General features: G+C 42.6%; 1 pseudogene; it reads left to right on the top strand.

Annotated features, from left to right (window-relative positions):
- The first annotated feature begins 4,390 nt into the window (after positions 1-4,390).
- LOC149393602 (cytochrome P450 78A5 pseudogene) lies at positions 4,391-6,027 on the top strand (annotated as a pseudogene).
- Positions 6,028-20,071: the final 14,044 nt, after the last annotated feature.

Genomic DNA, 20,071 nt, shown 5'->3' on the forward strand with positions numbered 1-20,071 from the left:
CGTCTTTCCGTTCAAAGACCAAGGCCTCATCCTCTTCCTCTGGGAGATCAACCCCAAACGTCCTCCCACTTGGACCCGGAATGCCTTGAGAAGAGCCCTCTCCTCGGTCCTGTGAAAGAGATAGGCTCGTTGAATCTCGAGATTCCGACCCGCTCTCCCCCGAAGAGGCGGACGAAGACGATATCTCCACAACCATGGTGTCCCTACACGACAGGGAAGACGAGTAAAAAACCCTTTTCTCGTTATCAACCCCCTCGGACTCAAGACTGGGAGGCACGCATGATTCATCAAAGGCCATTACAGGGCGGTCCCATCCGATCTCTGGAATATGATACCAGACGCGACTCCTGAGAAAAGGAAACGAGGACCCATCCGACAAGATAACGCTATCGGGATCGGGCTCCGATCGTCGAACAACGCGAGGGTCAAAACTCAGATCAGGACGCGCAAGTCCTCCCATAGCCCTAAGGAAGTTAAGAAACTAAGATCCCTAAAGTCCGAAGGGTCCGAATACGAGAAGTAAAAGAAAATACAGATCGCCGAATAACGATCTCAAAGCAAAAGGGATGTATCAGATCAATGATAAAAAAGCCTTACCCACAAGATTGGAGGTCAGAAGATCCGAGTAAAAAGCGAGAGAGCTAATAGCACGGTCCGAATAAGCAGATCAAGCCGAGAACGCTCCGAGACTAAAATTTAGAAGAAAAAGCAAAATGAATTCAAAATTTGAGAAAAGGCCTTATATAAAGACCACACGAACGGCAGGGATTAAGCTTGTCCAAGAAGCCAAACACATCTGACCGTCAAAACAAAAGACGCTACGGTTCGGTAATGCCAAAAATCAAACGACGTCGTACGATGTCCTGCAAAAAGAAAAAAGAATGAGAATTCTACTCGGATCGTTCCGAGGCAAGTAAGCAAAGATGAACACGGTCATGAATTAAACCGAAATAGTTCCTTACCATTTTTGCTAATAATACTAAGAAACTGGAGGGCAGCTGTTACGGGATAAATTAGTCGGACTCCGAGCAGAATAGTCGGACTCCCGAGCAGCGAGAAGAATCCAGCACCGAGCTCGGGTTAAGTAAACCTAAGGGCCATCCATTGAAAAGGAACGAACCGTTCATAAGTTAAGAACGAAACCCACCGATCAGAACTTCGAAGAGAAGAGAAGAGCGTGGGTCAAAGACTAGTCAAAATCAATAGAAAACATGTTTCAAACTCTAAAACGCACACATTGACGGTTCAGGAACCATACGAAGAGTATTAACCGTCCACCTCAGCGTGGGGCAGTTACCCAAAACCGTCCAAAACGTGGGATTGATCACCCCACGTTCCTCAGAATAACCGTCAAAGACACGACCAGACGAGTATAAATAGAAGCAGCGGCACAGAACGAAGCACGGACTTTTTACACACTTTCTTTCACTTGAAATCTCTAGAAAACACTGCTCTCTTGTATTAGATTCGTCTGTATAAAGAGAAAGTCTTGCCTAAATCACCTCTGTACTCGGAGCCCTCGTACTCGAAGTCTGTGTATTTTCGTGAGATATTGTTGTACTAATTTTACAGGTCAACAAACAATATGGAAAATAAAACTCTTTTCATTTCAATTTTTGTGTATTTGTAATATATCTTATAATCACGAGTGGTAAAAAAGATAGTTCGCTCATGCTCTTAGGGATCCTAACGAGATCCTACGTTACGTATACTTTTTGGAATCCTGAACCATCAACTAAACTCTATACCTCTCTAAAAAAACGCCGTCTAAACTTTTTTTCTTTTACGTGGATCCTACAGGTATCTTAGCGGATGAATAGACAGCGATCAAAACGCACCGCTATACACTTTTTTTAATGCGTTTTATTAGAGCCTCAAAACCACTATTTTTCTCAATGGAAAATGGATATGCCTTGCCCAACCAAGTTTGTACAAAATATCGTTGGAAGTTAAGCAAAAATACAATGTACCGGATAATTAAAAATTTCGATATAAAAAAAATGATATAACTTACATTAATTTAGATCTACTACTACTTTTCACTAAAAACAAATACCATTTCCAGAAGTTTCAATAAAAAGGAAAGAAGCACAAAAGAACCAAACGTATACTGAACAAATTAAATTAGTAGAAGAAGGGAAAAAATATTACGGAAAAGAAATCATCGGCAATCATTACATTAATTGCAAGAGTGAAATGAGAAAAAAGATGTTGTGTAAAAAGAGGTGACACCAAGTTTTCTTATAAAACGCATGACTGGTGAGATTCGGCGCATTGAATCGCATTTGCACAAGTATATGCTCATTTACTAGATATACTATTAAGATTATAATCCTCGAACTTAGCGTCGCTAATTGAAATGATAACAATATAGCGACGTTAATATCGTCGCTAAATAGTTTCCCGCGAAATTACTGACGACAGAAAATAATTAGCGACAATATAATCGTCGCAAAATGTCTTCGCCGCCAAAATTTGGAATTTTTAGCACCAAATTTTCATACTATTTTAGCGACGATCTTATCGTCATTAATAGCATGATTAACGACGATATATTAGCGACGACTTAATCGTCGCTAATAGTTTCGGAGGTAAATGTTATATTTCTTGTAGTGAGTTCATATAAGTCCTTGTTTGTACTATTGACTACTTGATAGTTAAATCATTTCCCCTGGCTGAGAGCTCCCAGATGTAAGTGACGTTGCACCGAACTGGATAACCATATTGTGTGCTTTTATTTTTACGCACTGCTTATTTCACTATTCATTATCTGTGTTAGAGCAAGTTGTCAGACACATTAACTCTACATTGCGTGCGATCATCCTCTTCTAAAAAAGAATTTCATAAAGAAAAAAAATCTAAATACAAACACAAATAGTACACTAGAAAATGAAATAAAAAAAAGATAATATCAACAATATGGAAAATAAAACTCTTTTCATTTCAATTTTTGTGTATTTGTAATATATCTTATAATCACGAGTGGTAAAAAAGATAGTTCGCTCATGCTCTCACGGATCCTAACGAGATCCTACGTTACGTATACTTTTTGGAATTCTGAACCATCAACTAAACTCTATACCTCTCTAAAAAAACGCCGTCTAAACTTTTTTTCTTTTACGTGGATCCTACAGGTATCTTAGCGGATGAATAGACAGCGATCAAAACGCACCGCTATACACTTTTTTTAATGCGTTTTATTAGAGCGTCAAAACCACAATTTTTCTCAATGGAAAATGGATATGCCTTGCCCAACCAAGTTTGTACAGAATATAATTTCAAGTGTCGTTGGAAGTTAAGCAAAAATACAATGTACCGGATAATTAAAAATTTCGATATAAAAAAATGATATAACTTACATTAATTTAGATCTACTACTACTTTCACTAAAGACAAATACCATTTCCAGAAGTTACAATAAAAAGGAAAGAAGCACAAAAGAACACAACGTATCCTTAACAAATTTTTTTTTTTTGAGGGAGTATACTGAACAAATTAAATTAGTAGAAGAAGGGAAAAAAAATTACGGAAAAGAAATCATTGGCAATCATTACATTAATTGCAAGAGTAAAATGAGAAAAAGATGATGTGTAAAAAGAGGTGACACCAAGTTTTCTTATAAAGCAATGGTATATATTTTGAAATAAAAGAAACCTTGACTGGTGATATTCGGAGCATTGAATCGCATTTGCACCAGTATATGCTCATTTACTAGATATACTACTAAGATTATAATCCTCCCCGAGAGAAAGTATATACGGTAGTACTTGGCACAAACTAATACCATATCACAAGAGGAAACGAACACAAGAAATAGCCAACGACGTAAGTTGACTGGATTCACAAAGAAAGAAGAAGAAAAAAGAAAACGAATAAGCAATAATTGGCAATCATTCACTGATAGCAGAAGTAAAATGAGACACAAGTCAGTATGCATAAATCGAAGGAGTGACACCTAGTTTTCCTATAAAGCATGGTATTATTATGAAATTATAGAAGGCTTTAATGGTGTAATTCGGAGCATTGAACCGTATTTGCACCCATTTACAACATACTATTATGTATTAAGATTATGATCATTCCCGAGAGAAAGTAATTACCATCTATATAGATCTGCAAAGAAAGAAATAGAAAAGTAAAGAAAACGAAACGATCATAATTTATGTGAAGTAATAAAGGCAATAAATGAAATATGACCACGGTTAATTAGTAACAATAGAGGGCGTGCATGTTTTTGAGTCTAGGGTTAGTTGAAAGAAAGGCATGCATGAGCGAGCGAGCGAGCAGTATATAAAGAGCGCAGTGGAGTGATCTCAACACACACTCTTCTCTTCTCTTCTCGACTTATTCACTCATCTCTTCGCAACCCTAAAACCCAGCAGCAAGAGCCATGTCCACGTCGGACATCAACTACGACCTTCTTCTCCTCCCTCACATTGTTCAAACGGCATGGTCGTCGTCGTCGTTTGTGGCGTTGGCCGCGGCGTTCCTGTCGGTGGCTGCTCTGGGCCTGTGGCTGGCACCGGGGGGGCTTGCGTGGGCCCTTCTGAAGGCAAAGTCCAAGATACGGGGCCCGCACGGATGGCCCGTGACGGGGCTGCTCTCGGTGTTCACTCAGGCGACGCCCCACAGAGCCCTTGCCTCGCTGGCTGAGAGGCTGGGAGCGAAGCCGCTGATGGCGTTCTCGGTGGGTCTGACCCGGTTCGTGATATCGAGCCAGCCCGAGACGGCAAAAGAGATTCTGGGGAGCTCGGCATTCGCGGACAGGCCTGTGAAGGAGTCAGCTTACGAGCTTCTGTTCCACCGAGCCATGGGGTTCGCTCCGTACGGAGACTACTGGCGCAGCCTGAGGAGGATCTCGGCCACCCACCTTTTCAGCCCGAAGAAGATCGCGGACTTCGGAGGGTTCCGGCAGAGAACGGGGATGAAGATGGCGGAGCAGATCACGGGGTCCATGCTCAACCAAGGCCATGTCCAAGTGAAGAACATCCTCCACTTCGGCTCCCTTAACAACGTGATGATGACCGTGTTCGGGCGCACATACGACTTCTCGGGCGCGAGAGACGACGAGGCTGCCGAGCTCGAGGCCATGGTCGCCGAGGGCTACGAGCTCCTGGGCATCTTCAACTGGAGCGACCACTTCCCACTCCTCGCGCGCCTCGACCTCCAGGGAGTGAGGCGCCGATGCAAGACCCTCGTCGGCAAAGTCAACTCTTTCGTCGGCAACATCATCAAGGAGCACCGCGACAACCAGGTCGGCGACGACAGGGTCGGGGACTTCGTGGACGTCCTCCTCGATCTCGAGAAGACCGACAACACCAAGCTCAGCGAGTCCGACATGATAGCAGTTCTGTGGGAAATGATCTTCCGTGGGACCGACACCGTGGCCATCCTGCTGGAGTGGGTCCTGGCCAGGATGGTCCTCCACCCCGACATCCAATCCAAAGTGCAGGCCGAGATCAAGTCAGTCGCCGGAGACCGCCCCGTCACCGACTCCGACATCCCCAGAATGCCCTACCTCCAGGCCGTCGTCAAGGAGACCCTCAGAGTCCACCCCCCGGGCCCGCTGCTCTCGTGGGCCCGCCTCGCCATCCACGACGTCCACATCGGCGACGCCCTCGTCCCCAAGGGCACCACCGCCATGGTCAACATGTGGTCCATCACCCACGACCCCGCTGTGTGGGCCCAGCCCGAGCAGTACCGCCCAGAGCGCTTCCTCGACGAGGACGTCCCCATCCTCGGCTCCGACCTCAGGCTCGCTCCCTTCGGTGCCGGCAGGCGTGTCTGCCCCGGCAAGGCATTGGGCCTCGCCTCCGCCCATCTCTGGCTCGCCCAGCTCCTCCAGAACTTCCACTGGCTCCCCTCCGACACCCACCCCGTCGATCTCACCGAAGTCCTCAACCTCTCCATGGAGATGAACACCCCTCTCCTCTGCAAGGCCATCCCCACCACCACCGCTTAATTACTTACTGTCTTTTCCTCTCGTCTCCCCTTATTTAAATTTTAAACGGGCTTATCTTGTCCTTTACCTACTTAGCTTGCTTGCTTGCTTTCTTGGCTTCTGGACTATCAAATTACCTCTTCGTGGGTATTAATATAAGCCTATATATGTCCCCTTAATACGCATATCAATGGAAATGCTTTTTGTTTTCTTCTTTTAATCTTATTTTGATTGCTTTTTTATCATCTAACTTCTAAAATGCATATATCAAAATACACAAACATATAATGGCTCTGACGGCTTCGATAATGAGAGTGATGATGATGACTTCTCCCAACTGCTGCCCACTAACCTTCTTTCTCTATGGTCTATAACTTTCGAACTATTGTGTTTTATTGTTTGTTGATGTTATATGTTCCGGTTGAAACACCCCTACTATTATTTGTATTCAACCTCTGCTACATCTCTGGTATGTTTGTTCAAGACTAAGTTCAGACCTTGTTGTTTGTTGTTATATCGGCTGTTTGCTTTAGTTCTCTCATATACGATCAGAGTGTTTGCTGTTTCCTCCCTCTGTCTTGGTTGATCCTTGCCTTTTGTATGTTTTTGAGGCAATCAGAGGGAGAGGCGTCATGAGGGTCATTTATTTTGACATTTTTTTTTTTCTGGTCATGACGTTTGGTTGAGAGCTGCTCTGGACGTGCTTGCCTAAAAAATAGCCAAGGGGAAGATTGTTGTTACGTTATATGTTGGGTTTATTTTTTAGTGCAAGATGTAAGGAAAGATGTCGGTCTTCATGCTCCAGCTTCTGCTGAGACATCATTCCTCTTGTGCGCAGACTGTAATCCGGCAAGTTTTCGGTTTTTCCAGATTGCCTTGCTCGTGACTTTATTATGCAATATTCTTGCGAGTATGGGTAAGGAAACCTTAGATACACTGACAATATTCTTGCGAGTAATTCTGGCAAGACTGAATGTATTTTCTCAAAGAGTGGAATTGAGAAGGATCTCAAATTCAGGGGGAGTCCCTGGTCTAGGTATTCACTAGTGGTAATAGTTTCTAGGGCTTTGATTTTGTGTTGTAATCATATAAGACCTTGCTTGTATTATAGACTATTATATAGTGAAATCCTTTCCACTGACAAAATGCCCCCAGACGTAGATGATGTTGCACCGAACTGGGTAACCATATTGTGTGTCTTTTCTTTATTGCACTGTTTGTTGTTTATCCATTATCTGTGTTCAAGCAAGTTGTCGAACACATTGTATGCGACATCTTGTCTTTGTGACTAATCAGAATTTTACAAGCAGAGACAAAGAGAATTGAGGATTGAGAGAAAGAAATAGGGAAAAATTTAGATTTTCGATATCTAGCATAGAACTTGAATGTAACGGTATTTTTCGCTCAAATTTGGAGAGGCTGTTTTGTGTGTCGTTGCTTCCTTAATAAGGGTGATAAAGGTGATTGAATTCCTTCATAATCCGATTTTCTCTATAGATACCTAATTTGTGTATTTAACCAATTGGTAAGATTGTTCATCTTATATGCCACTTTTTATTGATGGTGATTATTCTTAACCCCTTTTTAATGGATATTACAGCTTTGCTTAAGTATTTCATTGATAAGTGGAAAGTGTCTTAAGTTCTCTATGGTCCCGTAATATTTCACTTTTTTTCTTGAGCATTTCCACCTTAACATTATTGTGTTCATTGTGTTTGATTGTTTTTGTTTTGTTTTTATTAACTTTGTTTGTATGTTTCGATTGAATTGCTTACCTTGACTGATTTGAAGGTGCACAATAAAGTTGGGAAAATCATATTCATCAATTTTTTATTTAACAAAGTATGTTTGGGTGGAAACTTGGTATGCATTCATACAACACAATAACATAAGTAGAATGCTTAAATTAAGCATCTCCCACTGCAAAACGTCTCCAACCTTTCTAAATTTGTAAAAAATTAGCTTAGGAACTACGATAATATATATATATATATAGCTTTTTATTAGTTATAAATTATTCAAATTTTTTTGTGTATTTCAAATATATCTCATAATAACGAGTCGTAAAAAAGAGAGTTCGCTCACACTCTCAAGAATATTACCGAGATCTACGTTTGCGTATACCTTTTTCAACCCTGAACCATCAACTAAATTCCAAAGCTCTCTAAAAAATGCCGTCTAGACTTTTTTGACTTAGATCCTATAGGTATTTTAGTATATGAATAGACTGCGATTTTTTAAAATTGCCATCTAAAAGTTTTAATACCACTTGTTTTGACAGCGACCAAAATAGGACGCTATGTACACCTTTTTAGGGCATGTTTGGTAGTTCACTCAAAATTTTTTTGTTTTCATATATTTGTAGTTTAAATTTTTTTTGCAGTTGTTTCCAAATAACTGTTTGGTAATGATTTCAGTTTTTTTTTTTTCAGTTTTTTATAATTATAGTGTAATAATTCACATAAGAATTAGGCGTCGAGATATATACTAATTGAAAGTCTTTGCTGCAAATATAATGGTCGTACCTTTAGTAATAATGATTGTTCACAAGTTCATCGAAAAACACCGTTTCTCTTTGTAGTCAATACAACAAATATCAAATTTTGATACCTAATGTTGACTAAAATTAGTAAAAACTCATGTGCTCGACGAGAGGATCACGACCAATTAATAGTTTGTAAAATGGAGTTCCGATTGTTTAAAGTTTGCCATAATTGTAAAACTTAAGTTTTACAGGGAACGAAAACAAATTCGATAATCAAACGTGAGGAAAATGAAATGATGTTGAGAGGAGAGAAGAAGATGTCAAGATGATATATTAAAAAAAAGAAAAAAAAAGTTAAAAAAGTTGAGTGAAAAAATTAGAAAACACCTAAAAACTGTTTTCTGATTTTCTTCAGTAAAACAGAAAACAGTTTGAAAACTTTTTGAGTTGTATTCTGAGAATCATCAAACAAACAGTCAATTCAGTTTTTTCAAAAAACTGTTCAAGTTAAAAAAAGTCAAAAACAGTTTTCAAATAAAGAAACAAACAAGGAATGAACCCTATTTTTTTAGTAGTGAATTTCTCAATGGAAAATGGATATGCCTTGCCCAACCAAGTTTATAGAGTATAATTTCAAGTGTCGTTGCAAGTTGTGCAACAATACAATGTACCGGATAATTAAAAATTTCGATATAAAAAAATGATATAACTTAAATTAAGTTTGATCTAATACTACTTTTCACTAAAAACAAATACCATTTCCAGAAGTTTCAATAAAAAGGAAAGAAGCACAAAAGAACCCAACGTATACTGAACAAATTAAATTAGTAGAAGAAGGGAAAAAAAATTACGGAAAAGAAATCATCGACAATCATTACATTAATTGCAAGAGTAAAATGAGAAAAAAGATGTTGTGTAAAAAGAGGTGACACCAAGTTTTCTTATAAAACGCATGACTGGTGAGATTCGGAGCATTGAATCGCATTTGCACAAGTATATGCTCATTTACTAGATATACTATTAACATTATAATCCTCGAACTTAGCGTCGCTAATTGAAATGATAACAATATAGCGACGATAATATCGTCGCTAAATAGTTTCCCGCGAACTTACTGACGACAGAAAATAATTAGCGACAATATAATCGTCGCAAAATGTCTTTGCCGCCAAAATTTGGAATTTTTAGCACCAAATTTTCATACTATTTTAGCGACGATCTTATCGTCGTTAAAAGCATGATTAACGACGATATATTAGCGACGACTTAATCATTTCCTGAAGTGAGTTCATATAAGTCCTTGTTTGTACTATTGACTACTTGATAGTTAAATCATTTCCTCTGGCTGAGAGCTCCCAGATGTAAGTGACGTTGCACCGAACTGGATAACCATATTGTGTGCTTTTATTTTTACGCATTGCTTATTTCATTATTCATTATCTGTGTTAGAGCAAGTTGTCAGACACATTAACTCTGCATTGCGTGCGATCATCCTCTTCTAAAAAAGAATTTCATAAAGGAAAAAAAATCTAAACACAAACACAAATAGTACACTAGAAAATGAAAAAAAAAAGATAATATCAACAATGTTACGGGATAAATTAGTCGTACTCCCGAGCAGCGAGAAGAATCCAGCACCGAGCTCGGGTTAAGTAAACCTAAGGGTCATCCATTGAAAAGGAACGAACCGTTCATAAGTTAAGAACGAAACCCACCGATCAGAACTTCGAAGAGAAGAGAAGAACGTGGGTCAAAGACTAGTCAAAATCTATAGAAAACATGTTTCAAACTCTAAAACGCACACCTTGACGGTTCAGGAACCATACGAAGAGTATTAACCGTCCACCTCAGCGTGGTGCAGTTACCCAAAACCGTCCAAAACGTGGGATTGATCACCCCACGTTCCTCAGAATAACCGTCAAAGACACGACCAGACGAGTATAAATAGAAGCAGCGGCACAGAACGAAGCACGGACTTTTTACACACTTTCTTTCACTTGAAATCTCTAGAAAACACTGCTCTCTTGTATTAGATTCGTCTGTATAAAGATAAAGTCTTGCCTAAATCACATCTGTACTCGGAGCCCTCGTACTCGGAGTCTGTGTATTTTCGTGAGATATTGTTGTACTAATTTTACAGGTCAACAATTGGCGCTAGAAGGAGGGGGACCAGCTGAAGAATATGGCTAGTTCGTCCGCACCCGTGAACGCTGTCTCTAACCAGGAGACGGAGATAGAGCACCATAACCGCACCCTGCCTCTCACCTCGGAAGAAATAGCTGAACTCCTTCCGGAACCCAGCCTCGAAGAACAATTCAGACAGATGCAAGAGCGTCTCTCGGTCTTAGAGGCAAATAAAAGAGAATTGAAGAGAAGGCTGCAGGCGAAAAGGGTCACACTGCGAAGCGCGATAGTGATCCCAGATGAAGAGCCCTCACACCGATCAGGGAAAGAACCCATCGGGCAAGATCCGCAGGTTAAGAAACCTCGGAAACATGCTAGAGATCGGTATGAGAGGATGGAAGATGATTCTGAGTCCGAGAAGGAGCAGTACAGTCAGGAAAAGATTCCTGATCGGTACCAGCCCATCATGGACAAAGGACATTCAAGCACTTTCAGGCACAGCTTAGAAAGCTCGGAGACCGAAGACAGTGCAAGCACCAACAAAACAAATCTTAGAAGATTGGAACGTCGGATCGAAGAGGTAGCCCTAGGTCAGAAGGAGTCTGTTCCGAAAGTCGGAGAAGCTATCTCCCCTTTCACGGCCCGCGTGTTAGAACACCCGTTGCCTGATCGTTTTAGGATGCCAAGCATCCCAGTATACGATGGAAAGACCGACCCGGGAGACCATATAGACACCTTTTCCTCTTGGATGCCGCTGCAAGGAGCCGGACCAGAAGTCATGTGCAGAGCTTTCTCTATCACTCTGACTGGCTCAGCCAAAAGATGGTACAGAAAATTAAAGCCAAACTCCATAGGATCCTGGAAACAGCTATCTAGAAAATTCATGGAACAGTTTGTCGGCTCCAGCTCAGGGAAAACTCCCAAAGAAAGACTGCTGGCGGTAAGACAAGCCCATGACGAGTCTCTAAAAGATTTTATTAATCGCTATTTGGAGCAACCTCTTCAAGTTGACGATCTGAACGAAGACTTTAAGCTCTTCGGGATCTCCTCCGGCGTCCGAACAGAATCAGAATTCTGGTGGTCACTTCAGAAGACTAGTCCAAGGGATTACAACGATTTTCTGAAGAGAGCTCAGAAATATATCAACGCGGAGGAAGCAAGGCTGGCGGCAAGAAAAGCAAAGCCGCCAAAGAGCTACCGAGAAGAGCATAGGGAACGACAATCTGAGGACAACCGCCCACCGAAGAAGAGCCGGTCGGGAGCAGGACCTCTGAAACCTTTTTCCAGTAAGTTCGATAAATATCATAAGCTCAATGCCCCGATAGAGGAGATATTTAGTCTTACACAGGACAAGGAAGATTTCCCTAAGCCATGGCCGATCAAGAAAGATATCTCAAGGAGAGATAAAACAAAATATTGCGCTTTCCACGCGGACATCGGTCACCGCACTGCCGACTGTTTCAACCTCAAAGAAGCCATAGAAGCTCTAATCCGAAGAGGAGCGTTGAAGAAATTCAAGGCCGAGCAAGGGGAACAAGAGGAACAGAAAGGTGAGGCGTATGCCGAAATCTCACTCATAGTCGGAGGACCACATGTGGGAGGAACTTCAAGGAGCGCTCAAAAGAGCTATGTAAGGGAAGCCTACGCAGGACCCCGGCAGATCTTGTTTACAGCCGAGCAGAGGCCTAACAAGATAGCCAAATCTAGCTCGGAGCCTATCACCTTCACAGAAGAAGATGCTCTTATCGGTGGGTGATGTATCCTCACAACGATCCATTGGTCATTTCGGCTCTTATCGGCAACAGGAATGTACACCGAATTTTGGTGGACACTGGAAGTGCTGTTGACGTGCTCTATGAAGACACGTTCAATAAGATGGGTCTTAAGCAAGACGCGTTGGCTCCCTCCCCTGAAAATTTCTACGGCTTCACAGGAGATTCAATCCAGCCTAAGGGATTAGTCTCACTCCCAATAACTGTGGGAGAGAGCCCGAGGAGTAAAACCACCAACACAACGTGGATAGTGGTCCCCGGAAAATCTTCGTTCAATGCGATCATTGGCAGGCCGACCTTGCAGTCCCTCGGGGCCGTCGCGTCGATGGAATATTTAAAGATGAAGTTCCCTACCGAGCACGGGGTAGGTGAAGTAGTCGGAACTCAGGCTATCGCAAGGAGCTGCTATGCGAATTATCTCAAAGAGAGTCAGGACAAAGATGTCCACAAGGTTATGATGATCGACTCAGATTTCGACCCACGCCTCCCGAGCCGAGAAGAAATTGGCCCAGGAGACGAAATCGAGGAAGTCGCCCCAGATCCAAAGCAACCTGAGAAGAAGCTCAAGATTGGAAAATATCTTGAATCAGGTACCAAAAGTAACTTAATTACTCTCTTATCTAATAGCTTAGATATATTTGCCTGGTCACAGTCCGACATGACGGGGATAGATCCTCAAATAGCATGTCATAGGTTAAATATAGATCCTAAAGAAAAACCTATCAGACAAAAGAGAAGGGCTTTAAACTTCGAAAGGTATACAACCCTAAAAGAAGAAGTAGACAAACTGATTTCTAACGGATCAATAAAAGAAACTAAATATCCTAAATGGGTAGCCAACCCCGTCCTGGTCAAGAAACCTAACGGGAAATGGAGAACTTGTGTGGATTTTACAGATCTGAACAAGGCTTGCCCTAAGGATAGTTTTCCTATGCCGAGAATAGATCAGTTAGTAGACGCCACGGTAGGCCATGAAATCCTAAGTTTTATGGATGCCTACTCTGGCTACAATCAAATCCCTATGTATGGTCCCGACCAGGACCACACGACATTCATAACTGATCGGGGGCTATACTGTTACACGGTAATGCCTTTCGGGTTAAAAAATGATAGAGCAACATATCAAAGATTAGTAAATCGAATGTTCGCCGAATTACTCGGGATTACGATGGAAGCATACATCGATGACTTGTTAGTTAAAAGCCGAAAAATAGTTGAACATACGAATGATCTTAGAAGATCATTTGAACTTTTAAGGCAATATCGCATGAAACTAAACCCTCTAAAATGTACGTTTGGTGTCTCTGCAGGTAAATTCTTAGGTTTCATCGTTCATGAACGAGGCATTAAAGTGAATCCAGAAAAGATCACAGCCCTATGGAACATGAGACCACCACGAAACATCAAAGAAGTGCAAAAACTGACAGGATGCATAGTTGCATTAAGTCGCTTTATCTCTCGGTCTACCGACCGAAGTATTCATTTCTTCAATATACTCAGAGGCTCCAAGGAATTTGAATGGACCAAGCAGTGCGACGAGAGCTTCGAATCTCTAAAGGAACACTTGGCATGGCCTCCGACTTTAAGGAAAGTGCAGGAAGGAGAGCCCCTGGAGATCTACCTAGCCGTCTCGGAACATGCAGTAAGTTCAGCGCTGATCAAGAATGAGGGAAAACACCAGGTCCCGGTTTATTATACTTCGCGGCGCCTTAACGAGGCGGAAGGAAGATACCCGGAACTCGAAAAGCTAGCTTTCGCCCTCGTCACTGCTTCTCGGAAGCTAAAACACTACTTCCTCGCACATCCGATTACGGTCCTCACCAATTTCCCACTGCGCCAGGTGCTGCAAAAGCCTGACGTGTCCGGAAGGCTAATGAAATGGTCAATTGAGTTGACACAATATGACATACACTTCAGCCCCCGACCAGCAATTAAAGGGCAGGCAGTCGCTGACTTCATTGCAGAGTTCACATATAGGCCAGTTGAATTCCCGATTTGGGACATGTATGTAGACGGAGCAGTCAACGAAAAGGGGTCCGGGGTCGGAATTGCGCTATCCAGTCCAGAAGGAGACAAGGTAAAATTCGCTTTAAAATTCGATTTTAATACTTCGAACAATGAAGCTGAGTACGAAGCTATGATACATGGGTTACAAATAGCAAAAGATTTAGAAATCAAAAAGCTCAAAGTATATTTGGATTCTCAGTTAATTGTTAATCAAATGAAATGTGAATTTCAGGCAAAAGGCGAGAAGATGTCGCTATATGCCGAGAAAGCTAGAAACCTAGCAAGCAAATTCGAACTTTGCGAGATCACCCAAGTCCCAAGGGCCATGAACGAAGAGGCCGACGCATTAGCAAAGCACGCCACTCAAGGATCAGACTCGGAGTCAATCCCAGTGATCAAAATTGGGCAGCCCAGCATTGAGCAAGCCCCCCATGTGCTTCAGGTCGAGCGACGAAAGTCTTGGCAAACTCCGATCAGGGAATACTTGCAGCACGGAACTCTACCCAAAGAGAAAAATGAGGCTAGAAGTTTGAAGTTCAGAGCTGCCCGATATTTCCTCGAAGGTCAGAATCTCTACAAAAGGGGATTTTCCCGAGCTCTACTCAAATGTCTAGATGAAGACGAAGCCGAGTACACTCTCAGAGAAATCCATGAAGGGATATGCGGAAGTCACATCGGATGCGAAGCATTGGCACAAAAGATCATCCGACAGGGACTCTACTGGCCAACATTAAAAACCGATGCTCGGCGCATGACGCAAAGATGCGTCAAGTGTCAAAAGTTTTCAAACATACCGAGGCTTCCACCTAACCCCCTCATCTCTCTCTCATGCCCGATCCCGTTCGCAGAATGGAGAATAGACCTAATCGGAGCTTTGCCAACAGGCCGAGGCGGATGCAGGTACGCGATTGTAGCCATCGACTATTTTTCAAAATGGGTTGAAGCCGAGCCCTTAAATAAAATAACGGCCCATGCAATTGAGAAATTCGTATGGAAAAATATCATTACTCGGTTTGAAATACCAGTCAAAATTGTATCCGACCACGGAACTCAGTTCGACTGTGATTCCTTCAAAGGTTTTTGTGAAAAATATGGCATTAACAAAGTTTTTTCTACACCAGTCAGACCACAGTCCAACGGATTGGTGGAGGCCGTCAACAAAACAATAAAACACGGCCTGAAAACTAAGTTAGACGAGCAAAAATCAGAGTGGGTAGATATGCTCCAAGAAGTCCTCTGGTCATACAGGACCACCGAGCACTCCGCAACTGGCGAAACGCCTTTCTCCCTCGCATACGGTTCCGACGCGGCCATACCGACCGACGTCTTAATACCAACAATGAGAAGAGAAAATTACTCAACAAAGGTAAACAACGACATGCTTGAAATTAGTCTAGACCTGTTAGAAGAAAAAAGAGAAAACGCCATATTAAGAAATCTAGCTAACCAACAAAAGGTTTCTCGGTATTTCAACAGGAAAGTCCGACCAAGATCATTCAAAGTCGGCGACAAAGTCCTCAGAAGAGTTTTTCTCCACACCAAAATCCACCAGGAAGGAGCCTTCAACGCAAACTGGGAAGGACCCTACATCATCCGAGAAGACTTCGGAAACGGGGCCTACCGACTACAACAGTTGAGCGGCGATATGGAGAAAAACCCCTGGAATGCTGAGCACCTTCGCCGATTTTACGTTTAAGTTTTTTACTTGTTAAATTTTCAAAAAGCGGCTTGGTCGCATGTATCGCGTTTACATTTTCAAAAAGCGGCTTGGTCGCATGTATTGTGTTTACAATTTCGAAAAGCGGCTTGGTCGCGCGTACTTATAAATTCAAGTAATTTTCTATCTTTCGATCTTCTACTCGGAATTATATATGATTTCAAGTAATCACGTACTTATGATTTCAAGTAATTGTTTATCTTTCGTTCCTCTACTCGGAATTACTTATGTTTTCAAGAAATCACATTATGTATTATTTATCACATTATGTATTAATTATCTTTCATTTCAACAAAGTAAACTGGGCGGCTAGATAACTAACAAACAGTTTTTTAGAAAACTTAAGATTCAAAATATACCTAGTTATACTTTACTTTGCCAAAATTTTGAAACTCAAGTAAATTTACACAAAATATAGATCCAACCAAGGATCAATTGTTCAAAACCCGAAAGGGTAAAACGAAAATTACATAATAAAGATCCGACCACGGATCAATTGTTCAAAACCCAAGCGGGTTAGCAGAAATTGAAAAAACAACAAATATAAACTCTACTCCTGGTCGCCTTCTTCGCTGGCCCTTGAGTCCGAGTCGAGATCGAGGTCCGTCGCATCCATAGTAGGATTCTTCGGACCAAGGAGCCGAACAGCCTCGGTCATTCCAGCGGTATAGAGATCATCGCGCATATCACGATAATCGTCGGAAGCTTTGTACTCTTCCACCGCCGCTAAACGAGCAGCCTCAAGGTCTTCTCGGAACTTCCGGGTTAGCTCAGACCTAACCTTGGCCGTCTCATCCTTGGCAGCATCTCTCTCCTTGAGGAATCGATCATTCCTTTGTCTCAGGGAAGTGAGCTCGGAGCCTAGCAGTCCGACGAGACCGGTCATACTGACAAACCTCTGCAACGATCAAAAGGTCTGCCACAATGAGTTATCAAAAAGGGGAAAAGATGCCGACTAGATGAGTAAAAACGTACCGAAACCGCCAAACTGGTGGCCTGGTTAAGCCTCTCCAAAGGCTCGAACCTGAGAACCTCCTGAACCTTCTCGGCAGGGAAACGCTCGCGGAGGAAAGTGACAATCGGAGCCAGAGGATCAGAGGCAGAAGAAGGCTCGGCCAGGTTCTTAACCGGAGAAGAGTTAGGAGGCTCCGAAACCTTCGAAATAGACGAGGCCGCACGCTTGCTGACAGCCGAAGCCTTAGAAGCCTTGACACGTTTCGGATTGGGAGGGATCAGCTCGGGAGCGGATTTCTTTTTCGCCATCTGGGCAATCTCTGTTAAGAAAAAAAAATGAAAATGAGAGAAGAGTGGAACATATGCAAGTTGATAAAGGGCAAGTAGAATACTTACTTGAATAGGGGTAATAATAATATTGGTCGAGCAGGTCTGGGTCCGACAACAAAAACATCGACCGATCAGCCTCTGAAAGATAAAAAATCTCTGAGTGGAGTGGTCGCTCGTCCTCGGGGTATTGCGGAAGGGAACCTGGAACCAAACATAAAACATATGAGGAAACCAGAACAAAAACCTGGCTCAATTTATCAAATAAGAATTCTGAACCAGAGTCACACCCAGTTCCGAGAACGGAGCCCTTATGGGGCACCTTTCATAAGAAGCGTTCCCTTCAACCCAAAAGAAATGGTCTTTCCAATTTTTCTGGCTGGTCGGAAGGCGAGTAACCACCTTAGACTGATCATCATTGGCCCGAGCATAATAGTAACCATGCTGCCCTGGGGCCGACTTAAACGAGTAGTATTGCGAAAAATCTTGCAAAGTGACAGAGCGATCATAAATTTTCGCCCATAGCACGGCCATCCCGACGAAGATCTTATACACATTGGGGACGAGCTTGGTAGGAGAACAACCCAGGTCGGAAACGAACTGGGAAATGAGAGGATGCATTGGCAACCCCCCGATCACGTTCAAAATAGCCTTATTGAACGCAATCTTTCCGACAGGAGGCTGATCGGCTCTCTCGTGTTCCAAAGGTGCCGAGAGGATAATTCCATCAGCTATCTCAAATTCCTCCCTCAGCCCTTGTATATATTTCTCGGTAACCCGAGAAGTCCAAACCTTGGCCGAAAACTGGCCGTCTTTCCGTTCAAAGACCAAGGCCTCATCCTCTTCCTCTGGGAGATCAACCCCAAACGTCCTCCCACTTGGACCCGGAATGCCTTGAGAAGAGCCCTCTCCTCGGTCCTGTGAAAGAGATAGGCTCGTTGAATCTCGAGATTCCGACCCGCTCTCCCCCGAAGAGGCGGACGAAGACGATATCTCCACAACCATGGTGTCCCTACACGACAGGGAAGACGAGTAAAAAACCCTTTTCTCGTTATCAACCCCCTCGGACTCAAGACTGGGAGGCACGCATGATTCATCAAAGGCCATTACAGGGCGGTCCCATCCGATCTCTGGAATATGATACCAGACGCGACTCCTGAGAAAAGGAAACGAGGACCCATCCGACAAGATAACGCTATCGGGATCGGGCTCCGATCGTCGAACAACGCGAGGGTCAAAACTCAGATCAGGACGCGCAAGTCCTCCCATAGCCCTAAGGAAGTTAAGAAACTAAGATCCCTAAAGTCCGAAGGGTCCGAATACGAGAAGTAAAAGAAAATACAGATCGCCGAATAACGATCTCAAAGCAAAAGGGATGTATCAGATCAATGATAAAAAAGCCTTACCCACAAGATTGGAGGTCAGAAGATCCGAGTAAAAAGCGAGAGAGCTAATAGCACGGTCCGAATAAGCAGATCAAGCCGAGAACGCTCCGAGACTAAAATTTAGAAGAAAAAGCAAAATGAATTCAAAATTTGAGAAAAGGCCTTATATAAAGACCACACGAACGGCAGGGATTAAGCTTGTCCAAGAAGCCAAACACATCTGACCGTCAAAACAAAAGACGCTACGGTTCGGTAATGCCAAAAATCAAACGACGTCGTACGATGTCCTGCAAAAAGAAAAAAGAATGAGAATTCTACTCGGATCGTTCCGAGGCAAGTAAGCAAAGATGAACACGGTCATGAATTAAACCGAAATAGTTCCTTACCATTTTTGCTAATAATACTAAGAAACTGGAGGGCAGCTGTTACGGGATAAATTAGTCGGACTCCGAGCAGAATAGTCGGACTCCCGAGCAGCGAGAAGAATCCAGCACCGAGCTCGGGTTAAGTAAACCTAAGGGCCATCCATTGAAAAGGAACGAACCGTTCATAAGTTAAGAACGAAACCCACCGATCAGAACTTCGAAGAGAAGAGAAGAGCGTGGGTCAAAGACTAGTCAAAATCAATAGAAAACATGTTTCAAACTCTAAAACGCACACATTGACGGTTCAGGAACCATACGAAGAGTATTAACCGTCCACCTCAGCGTGGGGCAGTTACCCAAAACCGTCCAAAACGTGGGATTGATCACCCCACGTTCCTCAGAATAACCGTCAAAGACACGACCAGACGAGTATAAATAGAAGCAGCGGCACAGAACGAAGCACGGACTTTTTACACACTTTCTTTCACTTGAAATCTCTAGAAAACACTGCTCTCTTGTATTAGATTCGTCTGTATAAAGAGAAAGTCTTGCCTAAATCACCTCTGTACTCGGAGCCCTCGTACTCGAAGTCTGTGTATTTTCGTGAGATATTGTTGTACTAATTTTACAGGTCAACAAACAATATGGAAAATAAAACTCTTTTCATTTCAATTTTTGTGTATTTGTAATATATCTTATAATCACGAGTGGTAAAAAAGATAGTTCGCTCATGCTCTTAGGGATCCTAACGAGATCCTACGTTACGTATACTTTTTGGAATCCTGAACCATCAACTAAACTCTATACCTCTCTAAAAAAACGCCGTCTAAACTTTTTTTCTTTTACATGGATCCTACAGGTATCTTAGCGGATGAATAGACAGCGATCAAAACGCACCGCTATACACTTTTTTTAATGCGTTTTATTAGAGCCTCAAAACCACTATTTTTCTCAATGGAAAATGGATATGCCTTGCCCAACCAAGTTTGTACAG

This window comes from Urtica dioica, chromosome 6 (assembly GCF_054948205.1).
Source record: "Urtica dioica subsp. dioica isolate 48M chromosome 6, U.dioica_male_clone48M_v1_H2, whole genome shotgun sequence".
NCBI lineage: Eukaryota > Viridiplantae > Streptophyta > Magnoliopsida > Rosales > Urticaceae > Urtica > Urtica dioica.